Source organism: Podarcis muralis, chromosome Z, assembly GCF_964188315.1.
Source record: "Podarcis muralis chromosome Z, rPodMur119.hap1.1, whole genome shotgun sequence".
NCBI lineage: Eukaryota > Metazoa > Chordata > Lepidosauria > Squamata > Lacertidae > Podarcis > Podarcis muralis.
In genome coordinates, this window is record NC_135673.1 from 28,494,774 (window position 1) to 28,512,916 (window position 18,143).

An 18,143-nucleotide genomic window follows, 5' to 3' on the forward strand; every position below is an offset into this window, starting at 1 on the left:
GAGAACAGGAATAAAGGACAGGAAACAGTGTTAAGTGCCTCAGGGGTATTGTACCCTTCAAGAAAAGAAGATCCTACAGGCAACATATTCTTTCATATATGAGGTTCCACTAACTGAAAAGGCTGGGCGATGTTTGGCTTTCAACATCATTATATATTACCAGCTAAACATCATGATGTGCCTATATAACATGATGTCTGAAATAAAGATGGAGCTCTCTAGAGGAGAATGAGATAATATCTTGGCAACTGCTATTACTGAGGCGTCTAAAACTTACACATTTTTACTTACCTTTAACATATTGTTGCTATATACAACAAATACAACATTTTCTCTCAAAGTAAAGCTGCAGAAGCAATTAGTAGCATAGACATCAAAGATATGGTGAGAAAATGTTCCCCAATAGACAGGAAGACACAGTCTCTCTCTCTCTCTCTCTCTCTCTCTCTCTCTCTCTCTCTCACACACACACACACACAGAGAGAGAGAGAGAGAGAGAGAGAGAAGTAAATGAGGGGGAAAAGATACTTAAGCAACAGGCAAGGTTTATTTTCATTTTTTAAACTTGAGATTATATAACCTCTGTTCCTTCTTCCATGGGACTAGCTGCAGCTTCCAAGCCAGCCACAATTGATGGCAAGAGCTGCTCAAAAGGCAGAGTTGGGCAGCAACCTGGGGAGGTTTCGAAGAGGTGAGGCAAGGGCCCCAGGGCCCCAAAGAAGGTGTATGGGGCAGTAAATAAAGAAACTAAAACTGTGATCAAATGAGGTGCTCCCAGCTTTGGGAAGGAAGTAGCATCTTGTAGCATCTCTGATACCTTGCCCTGTCCTCCCAATGGGGATAAAATGAACAGGCTTTAATAATATTTCAAGCCAATTATGTGGCATGCCTCAATAGAACTTCTCGATTATGAATCTTCACAATCTTCCACCACCTCAACTCAGATCTCTGTGCCGGATCCCGCATTGCAGCAGAACAAGGTGCCTGGCTCTGGGAATGCAACTCCCGGGCTCTGGCTGGGTCCTAGAGCCCGTCTCTCCTCCCCAAAGCCATGGAAGCACTTGCTAGGCTTCCAGCTTTGGGAGGGTGATACTAGGGCTCTTAGAAGGCGGTGCCAGGACTCTGACACCTCCCATAGCACTGCCTACCCAGAGCCCTGGCGCCGCCTATGCTGAGGTGGTGCAACATTCAGAAGATCCACTTGGTGGCACCAAATATCCCAAAGGCACCATGTTATGGCAGATTACAGGTGGACCCGAGAAAATGGACTCCAGAAAATGGCGCCCAGTTCAAGGTCACTATTTGGCGCCCCCAGGTGGATCTTCTTAATTTTGCGGCATCGGTCTAGTCCGATGTTTGGTTTTCAATCGTGATATGTTACCAGCTAAACATCGTGATTTACCAATATAACATGATGTCTGAAATAAGGATGGAACTATTTGGAGGCGAATGGCGGGGGCGAAACTAGGCTTTATTTCACCCAGGTCAAAGATGTAGTTTGGCAACTTCCAAATGCATTTGTGTATACTTACACACAGCCTGGCAACCTCAATAGCTCCCCTCTGGAGGCTTTACCTGGGGCAAAAATCCTGGTTAGCCCCTGGAGTGTTTTGTTTTGTTTTCAAAACTTGCCAATTTTTACTTCTGTTTATTTATTTATATATTTAAAATAATTCCCATTAAAGATTTCTTATTTTACCAAAATACGTGCATTGTTTATTTTTTACTTCCCTTTAACACATTGTTACTTTTATAGTACAGATAATATTTTTAATCAGCTTATTTGCTCTAAAATCAAAACTGTAGTAATTAGTAGCATAGACATCAAAGATATGGTGAGAAAATGATCCCCAAGTGACATGAGGGAGACACAGACACACAGAAACGATCACAAAAAGGAAGAGAAGGGTGGAAAGAGGCTTAAACAAGAGGGGAAGGTTTAATTTTATTTTTTAAATCTCAGAAGCCAATAATCCCAGTTTATACTTTCACAGGACTAGGTTTTTTAGGGGGTAATCAAAGTTGTTGAGCTCTCTTTTAGGAGATAGCTCCCTAAGGTTGTTGAAGTTTTTTGGGGGAAATCACAGGTAAAAAATAACCCCCAAAAGACGACATTATAGGGGGCTGGCTTTACTGGGGGGGAAGCTTATGCTGGGGCGGCAGAACCATTTTTAAAAATTGGTTTTCACATATTGCATTATAATACAGATGTACCAAAGCCAACACCATTTCCTCCCCATTCCCCCATACCTTTACATTTCTACTTCCTCAAACCATCAAATCATTTTTTTCTCCTTCCTCCCACTTTCTTCTGCCCCCACTCAATTTCCTCCACATTATACAATTTACAATAATCTTTGCATTCTACAATCCTCTCAAATCATCTATATATTATCATTATCATTCCTTACTAATTTTGCTTTCATCCAGTACTTCACATTTTAATCTGGGCATATTACCGGATCTTTTTTTGAGCAACATTTTGCCATATATTCATAAAAACATTTCCACTCTTTTTTAAATTTTTGATTCGACTGATTTCTTATTATAGCAGTTAATTTTGCCAAAATTAAATATTTGTTTAGTTTACAAATCCATTCCTCCTTTGTGGGTAGTTTGTGACTTCCACCTAGCAGCAATCACTATCTTAGCAGCTGTACTTGGGTATAGAAGCCGCCCCCGTGCTATCTCTTAATCTATCAATCCAAGGAGATATATCTCTGGTTTCTTTGTTACTGATATTTTCAAAAGTTAGTTGAGTATTTCAGTGCTTTTTAATAATTTTTGTGGATCGGGGGGGGGGGGGGGACAGGAACCTGGGGTCTACTTGGCTTTGGAAAGGCAGTGCCAGAGATCTAGCTTCTCAGAATAAAGCTGCAGGGCTCTGGCAAGCTCTGAGAACCCTTCCATTCTTCCCAAAGCTACACAAGCAGTTTCTGGGCTTTGGCAGGAGATGGGAGACCTCTGGGGTACAGCATCCCAAAGTTAGGTAACCAGCCCCCCACGCATTTCCCCTCACATTCAGCTGAGTGGAGACTCAGATTTTGTCACCCAGCATCCTGCCCTGACAAAACCATACACTAGCACTAAAAGGAATAATCACAGTTTATTGTTCCACGGGACTAGCAGAAGCTAGTGGCTGTTCAAAAGGCAGAGCTGGGCAACAACCTGCAGGGTTTAGGGGAGCTGGGGCAGGGGTCCCAGTGAAGGTGTGTAGAGCAGTTAAATAAAGAAACCAACGCTAGGATCAAATGAGGTTTTCCCAGCATTGGGAAAGCACTGCCAGGGTTGCAGTAACACCCCAGCTCCCTCACACTGCCTTCCCAAAGGGGGATAAAATGGACAGATTTTAATAATCTTTTAAGTCAATATGTGTCACGCCTAAATGGAACTTCTCAATTATGAATCTTCATAATTTTGTAGCACTTCAGCTCAGATCCCTGTGCCGGATCCCCGCATTGCAGCAAAACAGGGTGCCAGATCTAGGGCTCTGGCAGGTCCTAGAGCCCGTCTTTCCTTCCCTAGCTTCCGGCTTTGGAAGGGCAGTGTGAGGCTTCCCGGATGTGGTCAGAGCCCTGGCAGTGACTTGCCAGAGCCCGGGCACTGCCTTCACTGAGGGATGCAACAGCACCATTTTATGACAGATCCTGATAGGAACAGAAAATGGACTAAATGAAATGGCGCCTGGTGTACAACATTGTGATATGTAACCAGCTAAACATCACGATATACTGAGATCACAAACTTATACTTTAACATATGGTTACATATTTTATAGTACAGATAGTTTTTTAAACATCAGCACATTTTCTCTTAAATTAAAAATTAAAATTAAACAACAGGGGAAGGGGTGATGTTATTTTTTTCAACTTAGAAGCAAATAATCAGAGTTTATTGTTCCAAGGCACTAGCAGCAGCTTCCCAGTTAGTTCCGGCTGAGGGCAGTGGCTGTTCAAAAGGCAGAGCTGGGCAGCAACCTGCAGGGTTTAGGGGAGGTGGGGCAAGGGTCCCAGTGAAGGTGTGTAGAGCAGTTAAAGAAAGAAACCAAAGCTAGGATCAAATGAGGTTTTCACAGCTTTGGGAAAGCACTGCCGGGGTTCTGGTAACACCCCAGCTCCCTCACACTGCCTCCCCAAAGGGGGATAAGATGGACAGATTTTAATAATCTTTTAAGTCAATATGTGTCACGCCTAAATGGAACTTCTCAATTATGAATCTTCATAATTTTGTAGCACTTCAGCTCAGATCCCTGTGCCGGATCCCCGCATTGCAGCAAAACAGGGTGCCAGATCTAGGGCTCTGGCAGGTCCTAGAGCCCGTCTTTCCTTCCCTAGCTTCCGGCTTTGGAAGGGCAGTGTGAGGCTTCCCGGATGTTGTCAGAGCCCTGGCAGTGACTTGCCAGAGCCCGGGCACTGCCTTCACTGAGGGATGCAACAGCACCATTTTATGACAGATCCTGATAGGAACAGAAAATGGACTAAATGAAATGGCGCCTGGTGTACAACATTGTGATATGTAACCAGCTAAACATCACAATATACTGAGATCACAAACTTATACTTTAACATATGGTTACATATTTTATAGTACAGATAGTTTTTTAACATCAGCACATTTTCTCTTAAATTAAAAATTAAAATTAAACAACAGGGAAGGGGTGATGTTATTTTTTTCAACTTAGAAGCAAATAATCAGAGTTTGTTTTTCCACGGCACTAGCAGCAGCTTCTGAGTTAGCTTCTGAGTTCTGAGCTTCTGAGTTATGACAGATGGAGACCTCTGGGGTACAGCATACCAAAGTTAGATAACCAGCCCTCCACACATTTCCCCCCACATTCAGCTGAGTGGAGACTCAGATATTGTCACCAGCATCCTGCCCTGACAAAACCATTTACTAGCACCAAAAGGAATAATCACAGTTTATTTTTCCACGGCACTAGCAGCAGCTTCTGAGTTAGTTCCGGCTGAGGGCAGTGGCTGTTCAAAAGGCAGAGCTGGGCAGCAACCTGCAGGGTTTAGGGGAGCTGGGGCAGGGGTCCCAGTGAAGGTGTGTAGAGCAGTTAAAGAAAGAAACCAAAGCTAGGATCAACCTGCAGGGTTTAGGGGAGCTGGGGCAGGGGTCCCAGTGAAGGTGTGTAGAGCAGTTAAAGAAAGAAACCAAAGCTAGGATCAACCTGCAGGGTTTAGGGGAGCTGGGGCAGGGGTCCCAGTGAAGGTGTGTAGAGCAGTTAAAGAAAGAAACCAAAGCTAGGATCAAATGAGGTTTTCACAGCATTGGGAAAGCACTGCCAGGGTTCTGGTAACACCCCAGCTCCCTCACACTGCCTCCCCAAAGGGGGATAAAATGGACAGATTTTAATAATCTTTTAAGTCAATATGTGTCACGCCTAAATGGAACTTCTCAATTATGAATCTTCATAATTTTGTAGCACTTCAGCTCAGATCCCTGTGCCGGATCCCCGCATTGCAGCAAAAAAAGGTTCCAGATCTAGGGCTCTGGCAGGTCCTAGAGCCCGTCTTTCCTTCCCTAGCTTCCGGCTTTGGAAGGGCAGTGTGAGGCTTCCCGGATGTGGTCAGAGCCCTGGCAGTGACTTGCCAGAGCCCGGGCACTGCCTTCACTGAGGGATGCAACAGCACCATTTTATGACAGATCCTGATAGGAACAGAAAATGGACTAAATGAAATGGCGCCTGGTGTACAACATTGTGATATGTAACCAGCTAAACATCACGATATACTGAGATCACAAACCTATACTTTAACATATGGTTACATATTTTATAGTACAGATAGTTTTTTAACACCAGCACATTTTCTCTTAAATTAAAAATTAAAATTAAACAACAGGGGAAGGGGTGATGTTATTTTTTTCAACTTAGAAGCAAATAATTAGAGTTTATTTTTCCACGGCACTAGCAGCAGCTTCTGAGTTCCGGCTGATGGCAGTGGCTGTTCAAAAGGCAGAGCTGGGCAGCAACCTGCAGGGTTTAGGGGAGGTGGGGCAGGGGTCCCAGTGAAGGTGTGTAGAGCAGTTAAAGAAAAAACCAAAGCTAGGATAAAATGAGGTTTTCCCAGCTTTGCGAAAGCACTGCCGGGGTTCTGGTAACACCCCAGCTCCCTCACACTGCCTCCCCAAAGGGGGATAAGATGGACAGATTTTAATAATCTTTTAAGCCAATATGTGGCATGCCTAAATGAAACTTCTCAATTATGAATCTTCGTAATTTTGTAGCACTTCAGCACAGATCCCTGTGCCGGATCCCCGCATTGCAGCAAAACAGGGTGCCAGATCTAGGGCTCTGGCAGGTCCTAGAGCCCGTCTTTCCTTCCCTAGCTTCCGGCTTTGGAAGGGCAGTGTGAGGCTTCCCGGATGTGGTCAGAGCCCTGGCAGTGACTTGCCAGAGCCCGGGCACTGCCTTCACTGAGGGATGCAACAGCACCATTTTATGACAGATCCTGATAGGAACAGAAAATGGACTAAATGAAATGGCGCCTGGTGTACAACATTGTGATATGTAATCAGCTAAACATCACGATATACTGAGATCACAAACTTATACTTTAACATATGGTTACATATTTTATACTACAGATAGTTTTTTAAACATCAGCACATTTTCTCTTAAATTAAAAATTAAAGTTAAACAACAGGGGAAGGGGTGATGTTATTTTTTTCAACTTAGAAGCAAATAATCAGAGTTTATTGTTCCAAGGCACTAGCAGCAGCTTCCCAGTTAGTTCCGGCTGAGGGCAGTGGCTGTTCAAAAGGCAGAGCTGGGCAGCAACCTGCAGGGTTTAGGGGAGCTGGGGCAGGGGTCCCAGTGAAGGTGTGTAGAGCAGTTAAAGAAAGAAACCAAAGCTAGGATCAAATGAGGTTTTCCCAGCTTTGCGAAAGCACTGCCGGGGTTCTGGTAACACCCCAGCTCCCTCACACTGCCTCCCCAAAGGGGGATAAGATGGACAGATTTTAATAATCTTTTAAGCCAATATGTGTCACGCCTAAATGGAACTTCTCAATTATGAATCTTTGCAATTTTGTAGCACTTCAGCACAGATCCCTGTGCCGGATTCCCGCATTGCAGCAAAACAGGGTGCCAGATCTAGGGCTCTGGCAGGTCCTAGAGCCCGTCTTTCCTTCCCTAGCTTCCGGCTTTGGAAGGGCAGTGTGAGGCTTCCCGGATGTTGTCAGAGCCCTGGCAGTGACTTGCCAGAGCCCGGGCACTGCCTTCACTGAGGGATGCAACAGCACCATTTTATGACAGATCCTGATAGGAACAGAAAATGGACTAAATGAAATGGCGCCTGGTGTACAACATTGTGATATGTAACCAGCTAAACATCACAATATACTGAGATCACAAACTTATACTTTAACATATGGTTACATATTTTATAGTACAGATAGTTTTTTAACACCAGCACATTTTCTCTTAAATTAAAAATTAAAATTAAACAACAGGGGAAGGGGTATTTTTATTTTTTTCAACTTAGAAGCAAATAATCACAGTTTATTTTTCCACGGCACTAGCAGCAGCTTCTGAGTTAGCTTCTGAGTTCTGAGCTTCTGAGTTATGACAGATGGAGACCTCTGGGGTACAGCATACCAAAGTTAGGTAACCAGCCCTCCACACATTTCCCCCCACATTCAGCTGAGTGGAGACTCAGATATTGTCACCAGCATCCTGCCCTGACAAAACCATTTACTAGCACCAAAAGGAATAATCACAGTTTATTTTTCCACGGAACTAGCAGCAGCTTCTGAGTTAGTTCCGGCTGATGGCAGTGGCTGTTCAAAAGGCAGAGCTGGGCAGCAACCTGCAGGGTTTAGGGGAGGTGGGGCAGGGGTCCCAGTGAAGGTGTGTAGAGCAGTTAAAGAAAAAACCAACGCTAGGATCAAATGAGATTTTCCCAGCTTTGCGAAAGCAATGCCGGGGTTCTGGTAACACCCCAGCTCCCTCACACTGGCTCCCCAAAGGGGGATAAAATGGACAGATTTTAATAATCTTTTAAGCCAATATGTGGCATGCCTAAATGAAACTTCTCAATTATGAATCTTTGCAATTTTGTAGCACTTCAGCTCAGATCCCTGTGCCGGATCCCCGCATTGCAGCAAAACAGGGTGCCAGATCTAGGGCTCTGGCAGGTCCTAGAGCCCGTCTTTCCTTCCCTAGCTTCTGGCTTTGGAAGGGGCAGTGTGAGGCTTCCCGGATGTTGTCAGAGCCCTGGCAGTGACTTGCCAGAGCCCGGGCACTGCCTTCAATGAGGGATGCAACAGCACCATTTTATGACAGATCGTGATAGGAACAGAAAATGGACTAAATGAAATGGCGCCTGGTGTACAACATTGTGATATGTAACCAGCTAAACATCACAATATACTGAGATCACAAACTTATACTTTAACATATGGTTACATATTTTATAGTACAGATAGTTTTTTAAACATCAGCACATTTTCTCTTAAATTAAAAATTAAAGTTAAACAACAGGGGATGGGGTGATGTTATTTTTTTCAACTTAGAAGCAAATAATCAGAGTTTATTGTTCCAAGGCACTAGCAGCAGCTTCCAAGTTAGTTCCGGCTGAGGGCAGTGGCTGTTCAAAAGGCAGAGCTGGGCAGCAACCTGCAGGGTTTAGGGGAGGTGGGGCAAGGGTCCCAGTGAAGGTGTGTAGAGCAGTTAAAGAAAGAAACCAAAGCTAGGATCAAATGAGGTTTTCCCAGCTTTGCGAAAGCACTGCCGGGGTTCTGGTAACACCCCAGCTCCCTCACACTGGCTCCCCAAAGGGGGATAAAATGGACAGATTTTAATAATCTTTTAAGCCAATATGTGTCACGCCTAAATGGAACTTCTCTATTATGAACCTTTGCAATTTTGTAGCACTTCAGCACATATCCCTGTGCCGGATCCCCGCATTGCAGCAAAACAGGGTGCCAGATCTAGGGCTCTGGCAGGTCCTAGAGCCTGTCTTTCCTTCCCTAGCTTCCGGCTTTGGAAGGGCAGTGTGAGGCTTCCCGGATGTGGTCAGAGCCCTGGCAGTGACTTGCCAGAGCCCGGGCACTGCCTTCACTGAGGGATGCAACAGCACCATTTTATGACAGATCCTGATAGGAACAGAAAATGGACTAAATGAAATGGCGCCTGGTGTACAACATTGTGATATGTAACCAGCTAAACATCACAATATACTGAGATCACAAACTTATACTTTAACATATGGTTACATATTTTATAGTACAGATAGTTTTTTAAACATCAGCACATTTTCTCTTAAATTAAAAATTAAAGTTAAACAACAGGGGATGGGGTGATGTTATTTTTTTCAACTTAGAAGCAAATAATCAGAGTTTATTGTTCCAAGGCACTAGCAGCAGCTTCCAAGTTAGTTCCGGCTGAGGGCAGTGGCTGTTCAAAAGGCAGAGCTGGGCAGCAACCTGCAGGGTTTAGGGGAGGTGGGGCAAGGGTCCCAGTGAAGGTGTGTAGAGCAGTTAAAGAAAGAAACCAAAGCTAGGATCAAATGAGGTTTTCCCAGCTTTGCGAAAGCACTGCCGGGGTTCTGGTAACACCCCAGCTCCCTCACACTGGCTCCCCAAAGGGGGATAAAATGGACAGATTTTAATAATCTTTTAAGCCAATATGTGTCACGCCTAAATGGAACTTCTCTATTATGAACCTTTGCAATTTTGTAGCACTTCAGCACATATCCCTGTGCCGGATCCCCGCATTGCAGCAAAACAGGGTGCCAGATCTAGGGCTCTGGCAGGTCCTAGAGCCTGTCTTTCCTTCCCTAGCTTCCGGCTTTGGAAGGGCAGTGTGAGGCTTCCCGGATGTGGTCAGAGCCCTGGCAGTGACTTGCCAGAGCCCGGGCACTGCCTTCACGGAGGGATGCAACAGCACCATTTTATGACGAATCATGATGGGAACAGACTTAATGAAATGGTGGCTGCTCGATGCGATGCATTTTTTTCAACATCGTGATATGTTACTAGCTAAACATCGCAATATACCAAGAAAACATGATGCCTGAAATAAGAACGACATCAAGTGGATGTCAACAGGGTAATATCCTTGCAATGGCTCCTACTGAGGGGTCTAAAGCTTACCAATTTTTATTTACCTTTAAAATATTGTTACAAGTGATATTTTATAGTAAAAAGGTCAAAGTAATTAGTTGCCTAGATATCAAATGTAAGGTGAGATAGACATAAACACACACACACACACACACACACGAACAGGAGAACAGGAATAATAGACTGGAAACAGAATTAAGTATCTCAAGAGTATTATACTCTACAAGAAAAGAAGATCCTACAGGCAATGTATTCTCTCATATATGAAGTTCTGCTAACTGAAGAGGCATGCAGATTCACAAACTGAAAGAACATCCTACATAAACACAGTTCAGAAGATAAGGGGTCGGAACATCGGATATAACACATGGTCTAAAATAAGAATTGAGCTATGTTGAGGGGAACGGGGCAATGTCCCACCAAGTTCTACTCCATAGGGGTCTAAAACAGATTCCAAGGAAGCTCCAGCTGAAGGCAGAAGCTGTTCAGAAGGCAAAACTTGGCAGAAACTAGGGGGGGCTTTAGGGAGATGAGGTAAGCGCCTCAGTGCAGGGATGTAGGGAAGTAAATAAACCAAAGCTGTGATAGTATGAGTTTTACCCAGTACAGTGGTACCTCAGGTTAAGTACTTAATTCATTCCAGAGGTCCGTACTTAACCTGAAACTGTTCTTAACCTGAAGCACCACTTTAGCTAAAGTTCTTAACCTGAAGCACCACTCCCGCTGCTGTCATGCCGCCGGAGCACGATTTCTGTTCTCATCCTGAAGCAAAGTTCTTAACCTGAAGTACTATTTCTGAGTGTGTAACTTGAAGTGTATGTAACCTGAAGCGTATGTAAACCCTCGCACCGCCCTCCCAAAGACAGATAAAATGGAACGACAGCTGACTCTGAGAAAGCAGCTCCAGGATTCAGGCATGGTCCTAGAGCCCTTCTTCCTTTACCAAAGCTGGGCAAGCTATGACTAGGAGGGTGGTGCCAGGGCTCTGAGAAGGTGGTGCCAGGGCTCTGACACAGCCCTCCCTTCCCTGAGCCCTCCCACCACCTTTACTGATGTGGTGTAACATTTAGAAGATCCACTTGGTGGCGCCAAATATTGGCCTCACTCAAGGTGTCAGGTAATGGCAGATTACAGACAAAATATACTTCATATAATGTCGGCAGGTGTGGGTTCAATGTTTGGTGCCCCAAGTGGATCTTCATAATTTGACATCACCTCAGCTTGGTACAATGCCTGGTTTTCAACATCATGATATTTTATTGGCTGATACGTTATCAGTTTAACATCAATATATACCAATATCACACTATATCTGAAATAAGGGCAGAATTATTTGGAGGAGAAGAGCAGGGGCAAAACTAGGCTTCATTTCTTCTGGGTCAAAGACCCAGTTTGGCACACACCCCACTCACATCTGTGATCACATACACACACACACACACACACACACACACACACACACACACACAGGCTGGAGCCTCAATAGCCCCCCTCTGTAGGCTTTACATGGGGCCAAAAACTTGTTAGCCCCTGTTACTGCTCATGGGGTATTAAATTTATAATTTTTTACTTACCTTTAACATATTTTTGCAATTGTTTTTTATGGTACATATAATTCTTACATCAGCACATTTTCTCTAATATTAAAACTGCAGAAGTAATTAGTAGCATAGATATCAAAAGTAAGGTGAAAGATTGTTCCCTGGTAGACAGGATGGGGGCACAGAAACACACACAAAAATATATTTCTAACTCAAAAGTAAATAATCCTCGTTTATTCTTCCACAGCACAAGCAGACCACTGGCAGATTCCAAGAAAGCTGGAGCTGAGGGCAACAGCTGTTCAACAGACAAGACTGGGGAGCAACTTGGGGGCAATTTGGGAGGCAAGGGGGAAAGGGCTTTCTTCTCTTATGAGGTCCCTGGCTTTGGGAAGGCATTGCCAGCCTTATCTCCTTCCCAAAGCGGGGCGGGGGGACGGGTGAACAATTACTAGGGTTTTGATGGTTAAATATTTACAAAATCCACTTGGAGGCGCCAAATATTGGTCTGTACTGGCACACTTTGTGACAGATTACAAATGGACTAGACAAAATATACTTCTTAAAATGGCGGCCAGAGCAAGACCAATATTTGGCGCCACCAAGTGGAATTTCTTAATTTTGCACCAGCTCAGTGCCCTGTACAAAAATACTGCTGGCACCACTTCAGCCCTGCAGTGGATCAAGGCACTTGTTCCAGGGCTCCAACAGGGTCCTAAAGTCCTTCCACTAGCTGCACAAGTGCTTATTGGGCTTTGGCAGGAGGACTCTGGGACATGGCCAGAGCCCTTGCACCACCTTCCCAAAGTCAGGTAAACTGTCCCACACCTTTCTGGGGTCTCTACTGGGAAATTTGTGGCTTTACACATTTTTTCCCCATATACGGGATCCTTCTACACATTCAGCTGAGTGGGGCCCCAAATTTTGTCTCCCAGTGTCCTGACACAGTGTCCTGACACAGTGACAGACAAAGATATACTTGCAGCAAAATAAATAGTGGGTCCACAGTTCATAAGCATATGCTCCACTCTGCCACCTACTTCTGTTCTTGAAACACTAACTAACTGGTGGGTAATAAGCCTGAGGCAAAGGGATATGCACAATAAAGATCCACCCTTAATGTTGGCTCGGTGGTATTAGCAGCACTGAAGTGATCAGTCTTCATAAACCCCCTCGACATGAGAGAGAGTAGTAGGTTAAAATGAGATAAGGGGGTGGCTCTTCAGAGGTAACAAAATAGCGGTTCCTAAAAGCCACCAGATGCAAGGCGACCTCATTTCTCTGAAATAGTCATTATAAATATGACAATTAAGCAAAGTAGTTCAGTCGTGCCTTTTTGTATGATTAAGAACTTATGCGCATCTCAGGTTTCACCACTAGGGGCACAGTTGGGATTTTTGGGCTGGCTGAAATAGTATAGAACTATGTAGAAATGAGAACAGGAATAATGGACTGGAATCAGTGCTAAGTATCTTAGAAGTATTATACCCTACAAGAAAAGGAGATCGCTACAGGCAATGTATTCTATCATATATGAGGTTCTGCTGATTGAAAAGGCATCAAGATTGACAAACTGAAATGAGCATCCTACATAAACATAGTTCAGACGCTAAATCCACTGCAATGAAGGCTGGGCAATGTTTGGTTTTCAACATTGTAATGTGTCAACAGCTAAACACTGTGATATGCCAATATAACATGATGTTGAAATAAGGGTGGGACTATGTAGAGGCAGGGCAACATTTTTCCCAACATTAAAACTACAGATGCAATTAGTAGCATAGATATCAAAATAAGGTGAGAGAGTGCTCCCTAATAGTCAAACAGGAGACTCAGACACACACACACACACACACACACACACACACACACACACATGAGAAGGGAGGAAATAGGCTTAAACAACAATACAAGGCTTATTTTTATTTTCTTAACCTCATAAGTAAATAACCCCAGTTCTTTCTTCCATGGGACTAGCGGTGGCTTCCAAGCGAGTCATGGCTCTTGGTGAGTCCAGGGTCCTAAGGTCCCAGTGCAGGAGGTGCAAGGGAAAGTAAATAAAAAAATGGACAGTGAAGGAATCCCACACTGCATTTATTTATTCCCCCGTTTCCACACACACACCTGAGCAAAACTCAATCATATGAAGGTGGGGCCATGGCTCTGTTGGCATCCCAGAGCACGGGGCTCTAAGAAGGAGGTGACAGCTCCGCACCATGTGCAGGAAAACTGCTGGATTCCGCATTGCAGCAAAACAAGGTGCCAGGTTCTGAAAAGCAGTTCTAGGGCTCTGGCAGGTCCTAGAGCCCATCTTTCCTTCCCTAGCTTCCGGCTTTGGAAGGGCAGTGTGAGGCTTCCCGGATGTGGTCAGAGCCCTGGCAGTGACTTGCCAGAGCCCGGGCACTGCCTTCACTGAGGGATGCAACAGCACCATTTTATGACAGATCGTGATAGGAACAGAAAATGGACTAAATGAAATGGCGCCTGGTGTACAACATTGTGATATGTAACCAGCTAAACATCACAATATACCGAGATCACAAACTTTTACTTTAACATATGGTTACATTTTTCATGGTACAGATAGTTTTTTTACATCAGCACATTTTCTCTTAAATTAAAACTGTCGAAGTAATTAAACAACAGGGGAAGGTTTAATTCAATTTTTTTTAACTTAGAAGCAAATAATCACAGTTTATTTTTCCACGGCACTAGCAGCAGCTTCTGAGTTAGCTTCTGAGTTCTGAGCTTCTGAGTTATGACAGATCAGAGACCTCTGGGGTACAGCATACCAAAGTTAGGTAACCAGCCCTCCACACATTTCCCCCCACATTCATCTGAGTGGAGACTCAGATATTGTCACCAGCATCCTGCCCTGACAAAACCATTTACTAGCACCAAAAGGAATAATCACAGTTTATTTTTCCATGGCACTAGCAGCAGCTTCTGAGTTAGTTCCGGCTGAGGGCAGTGGCTGTTCAAAAGGCAGAGCTGGGCAGCAACCTGCAGGGTTTAGGGGAGGTGGGGCAAGGGTCCCAGTGAAGGTGTGTAGGGCAGTTAAAGAAAGAAACCAAAGCTAGGATCAAATGAGGTTTTCACAGCTTTGGGAAAGCACTGCCGGGGTTCTGGTAACACCCCAGCTCCCTCACACTGCCTCCCCAAAGGGGGATAAGATGGACAGATTTTAATAATCTTTTAAGCCAATATGTGTCATGCCTAAATGGAACTTCTCAATTATGAATCTTCGTAATTTTGTAGCACTTCAGCTCAGATCCCTGTGCCGGATCCCCGCATTGCAGCAAAACAAGGTTCCAGATCTAGGGCTCTGGCAGGTCCTAGAGCCTGTCTTTCCTTCCCTAGCTTCCGGCTTTGGAAGGGCAGTGTGAGGCTTCCCGGATGTGGTCAGAGCTCTGGCAGTGACTTGCCAGAGCCTGGGCACTGCCTTCACTGAGGGATGCAACAGCACCATTTTATGACAGATTGTGATAGGAACAGAAAATGGACTTAATGAAATGGCGCCTGGTGTACAACATTGTGATATGTTATCAGCTAAACATCACGATATACCAAGATCACAACTGCCCCAGAGCCCTTGCACTGTATTCCTAAATTCAGGTAAGCAGCCCTCCACCTTGCTGCCACCCCATTCTGGGGATTTGTGGCTTTACGTACCCCCCCCCCCCCCAATATGGAGATTACAGTTTATTTTTCCACAGAACTATCATGGTTCTCCCTGCAGAGAGAGCCCAAAGGAGGAGCAAGGAAGAGGAAAAGAAGTTCCTAGCAAGAACCGAAGGCATCTTGCACTGGCATCTCCCTCATATCGTACCAGCCTGGTGCCTGGTGCTTAAAACAAGAAGCTCATGGTATCTATATTACTAAGGAAAGTTCCCAGGTAGGCTGCTTTCTTGAGTGCCTGCTCTTGTGGTTTTCTGCCCTCTGCAGGAAGCAGGGGATGATTTTTTTTGACATACCACATGCACACATTGTTATGTATATCACCATATGGAGTATGATGATCTAATGTTGAACTCCCCCTATCCACTGCCCTGGAAACTTCCACAGCCCTTGTGCTACTAGGGATGTTGGAGAAAATCTGTTCCGTTCACTTTTAATGGAGAATCTCGCTAACCCACACTTCCTGAATCAATACAAGAACCAAAATGCAGCCATCCTTTGAAATTCACGTCTCCAGATTTTGCAATGCAGTTCTCCAGTCAACAAATCACTTTTGTTCATTTTCATTCATACACACACACACACACACACACACACACACACACTGCTATATCATGAAAAATATCAAAGTGGTTTACAATAATATCTATACAGTATAAAACCACATAAAATTATAAGCTTTTCTGAAAGATGTATAAGGTTAGTTGAACAGAATTGATTAAGGACTGATTTAGGAGGCACCTGTTGAATCACTATTGGCAGTGTATTCCACAGCATCGGGTGGATGTGTACAAAATGTCGTGTACCACGTGTACCAAAATGCTGAGGTAATGTGCACATAAAAAGGCAGATTCATGGAAAAAAACATACAAAATGCATTGTAGTGGTAAAATTGCTTTCCATGATGTATATATTAGGATACATTTTCACTAAATGCTGATGAATTTTCATGAAGTGTGTGTGTGTATCTCACAGACTGATGTGGAAATATGAATAACTGAATTTAAGATTTAAAAAACAACAACAGGAGAAGCTGAGAGAAGCTAAAATGTACATATTCACCCAGTTCTGGGCCCTACTGAAGTCAGAATCCTGATGTCAGTAGACACAAAAAGTAAGAGCATGGCTCTGAAGACTGTTCGGAAACTTCAGCTGGTGCAGAATTCAGGTTGTGGGCAGGATGGTTTGAGCATATAACACCAATTGCAATACCTCAAGGACCGCCTCTCCCCATATGACCTACCCAGACTGAGGCAAGGAAGAAGGGCTACCCCTATGCTATCCATATAATCAGTTATCAGTAACCAATATATTCAATATATATATATCCAAATATGCTTACACAAATCAAGGATTACAGTACTTTTAATCCATTTTGAATCAAAAGGGAAGCTGTGCCTTAGCTAACTGCAAACTGCTTGAAACAGCAAAGTTAGGAACCGACCTTTCCCCTAAACATCTGTGCACCCCGGACAAGGGGAAAAGACATGAATCAGAGATTCTGGTACAAATTCCCCTCAGATACAGGCTAAATTAATCCACAGAACAGGAAGAGCAAAACCGCAAAATGTCCAAGCTCCCTCTGTCCTGTCATAACTAGGGGAAAGGTTAGACAGAGCGTCACTGCAAGCACCGGAAAGCAGAACTAGAATTCGGTGCTGACCAAGGCTTGACCAGGGGTCGGGTAGCGTGACAACCGCTTGCTGATTGGCTGATTCTCGCTGACAATATTGTGAGTCCCTCATGATTGTCTTATGATCCATGATTTGCTGTGATTTGCTCAGGTATAAAGACCTCTGGATTTCTGTCAATCGAGGTCCCAGTTCTTTGGAAGATATTCCAACTGGGTCCTTATTGCCTGGCAATAAACCTCACCTTCTTATTCTCCAATTGCTGTCTGGCTGATCCTTACTTTAAACTCTTCGCGAGTACCCACTTGCTTCAAGACCTTTAGATCATCTTTTGAGGCCCTCTCCTCCAAGAGAGGTCCAGAGGGTGGCAGCATGAGAACAGGCCTTTTCTGTAGTGGCTCCCTGCTTGTGGAATGGCCTTCCCAGGGAGGCTCACATCACGCTCTCATTACATATCTTTCCTCTTCTCCTAAGACTTTGGCAAGTTAAACAATCTCTTAAACTGTGCAGGAGAGTTATTGCTTTGTTTGTTTGTTACTATGCTATGTATTTTTGCCTTTTAATATTGTAAACTGCCCTGTGATCCTCAGATGAAGGGTAGTATAGAAAATAGATACATGATAGATAGATGATAGATAGATAGATAGATAGATAGATAGATAGATAGATAGATGATAGATAGATAGATAGATAGATGATAGATAGATAGATAGATAGATAGATAGATAGATAGATAGATAGATAGATAACTCTGCCCTGCACATTACCTTTCCGCAGGCAATTGCTCTGGCTGTTTCTGCTGCTTCAAGCTCTGATAATGGAAGTGAACCAGGATGAAAGGAAAGTTGTGCATGACCCAAAAAGAGGATACAGTGGTACCTTGGGTTACAGACACTTCGGGTCACAGACGCTTCAGGTTACAGACTCCACTAACCCAGAAACAGTATCTCGGGTTAAGAACTTTGCTTCAGGATGAGAACAGAAATTGCGTGTCGGCAGCACAGTGGCAGCAGGAGGCCCCATTAGCTAAAGTGGTGCCTCAGGTTAAAAACAGTTTCAGGTTAAGAACAGACCTCCAGAACGAATGAAGTTCTTAACCCGATGTACCACTGCACCTCTTTTGCATAAAATGTCCATGTGTGTGGACACACATATATTAGGGTTGCCATATTTCATAAAGTTAAAATCTGGACAGGAAAGTTGTTGAGCTTTTTTCTTTTTG

The 18,143-nt window shown here is 44.1% G+C and overlaps 1 long non-coding RNA gene across 2 annotated transcripts in view; it reads left to right on the plus strand.

Annotated features, from left to right (window-relative positions):
• Positions 1-15,027: 15,027 nt before the first annotated feature.
• The window catches only part of LOC144326138 (uncharacterized), a 65,428-nt gene continuing 62,312 nt past the window's right edge, over positions 15,028-18,143 (plus strand). Inside the window, exons 1-2 of one of the 2 annotated variants that reach the window (XR_013391293.1) lie at positions 15,028-15,227; positions 15,329-15,507. This is a non-coding gene — a long non-coding RNA (uncharacterized LOC144326138). The remainder of the gene's footprint in view (positions 15,228-15,328; positions 15,508-18,143) is intronic. The other variant, XR_013391292.1, reaches the window with a different exon arrangement.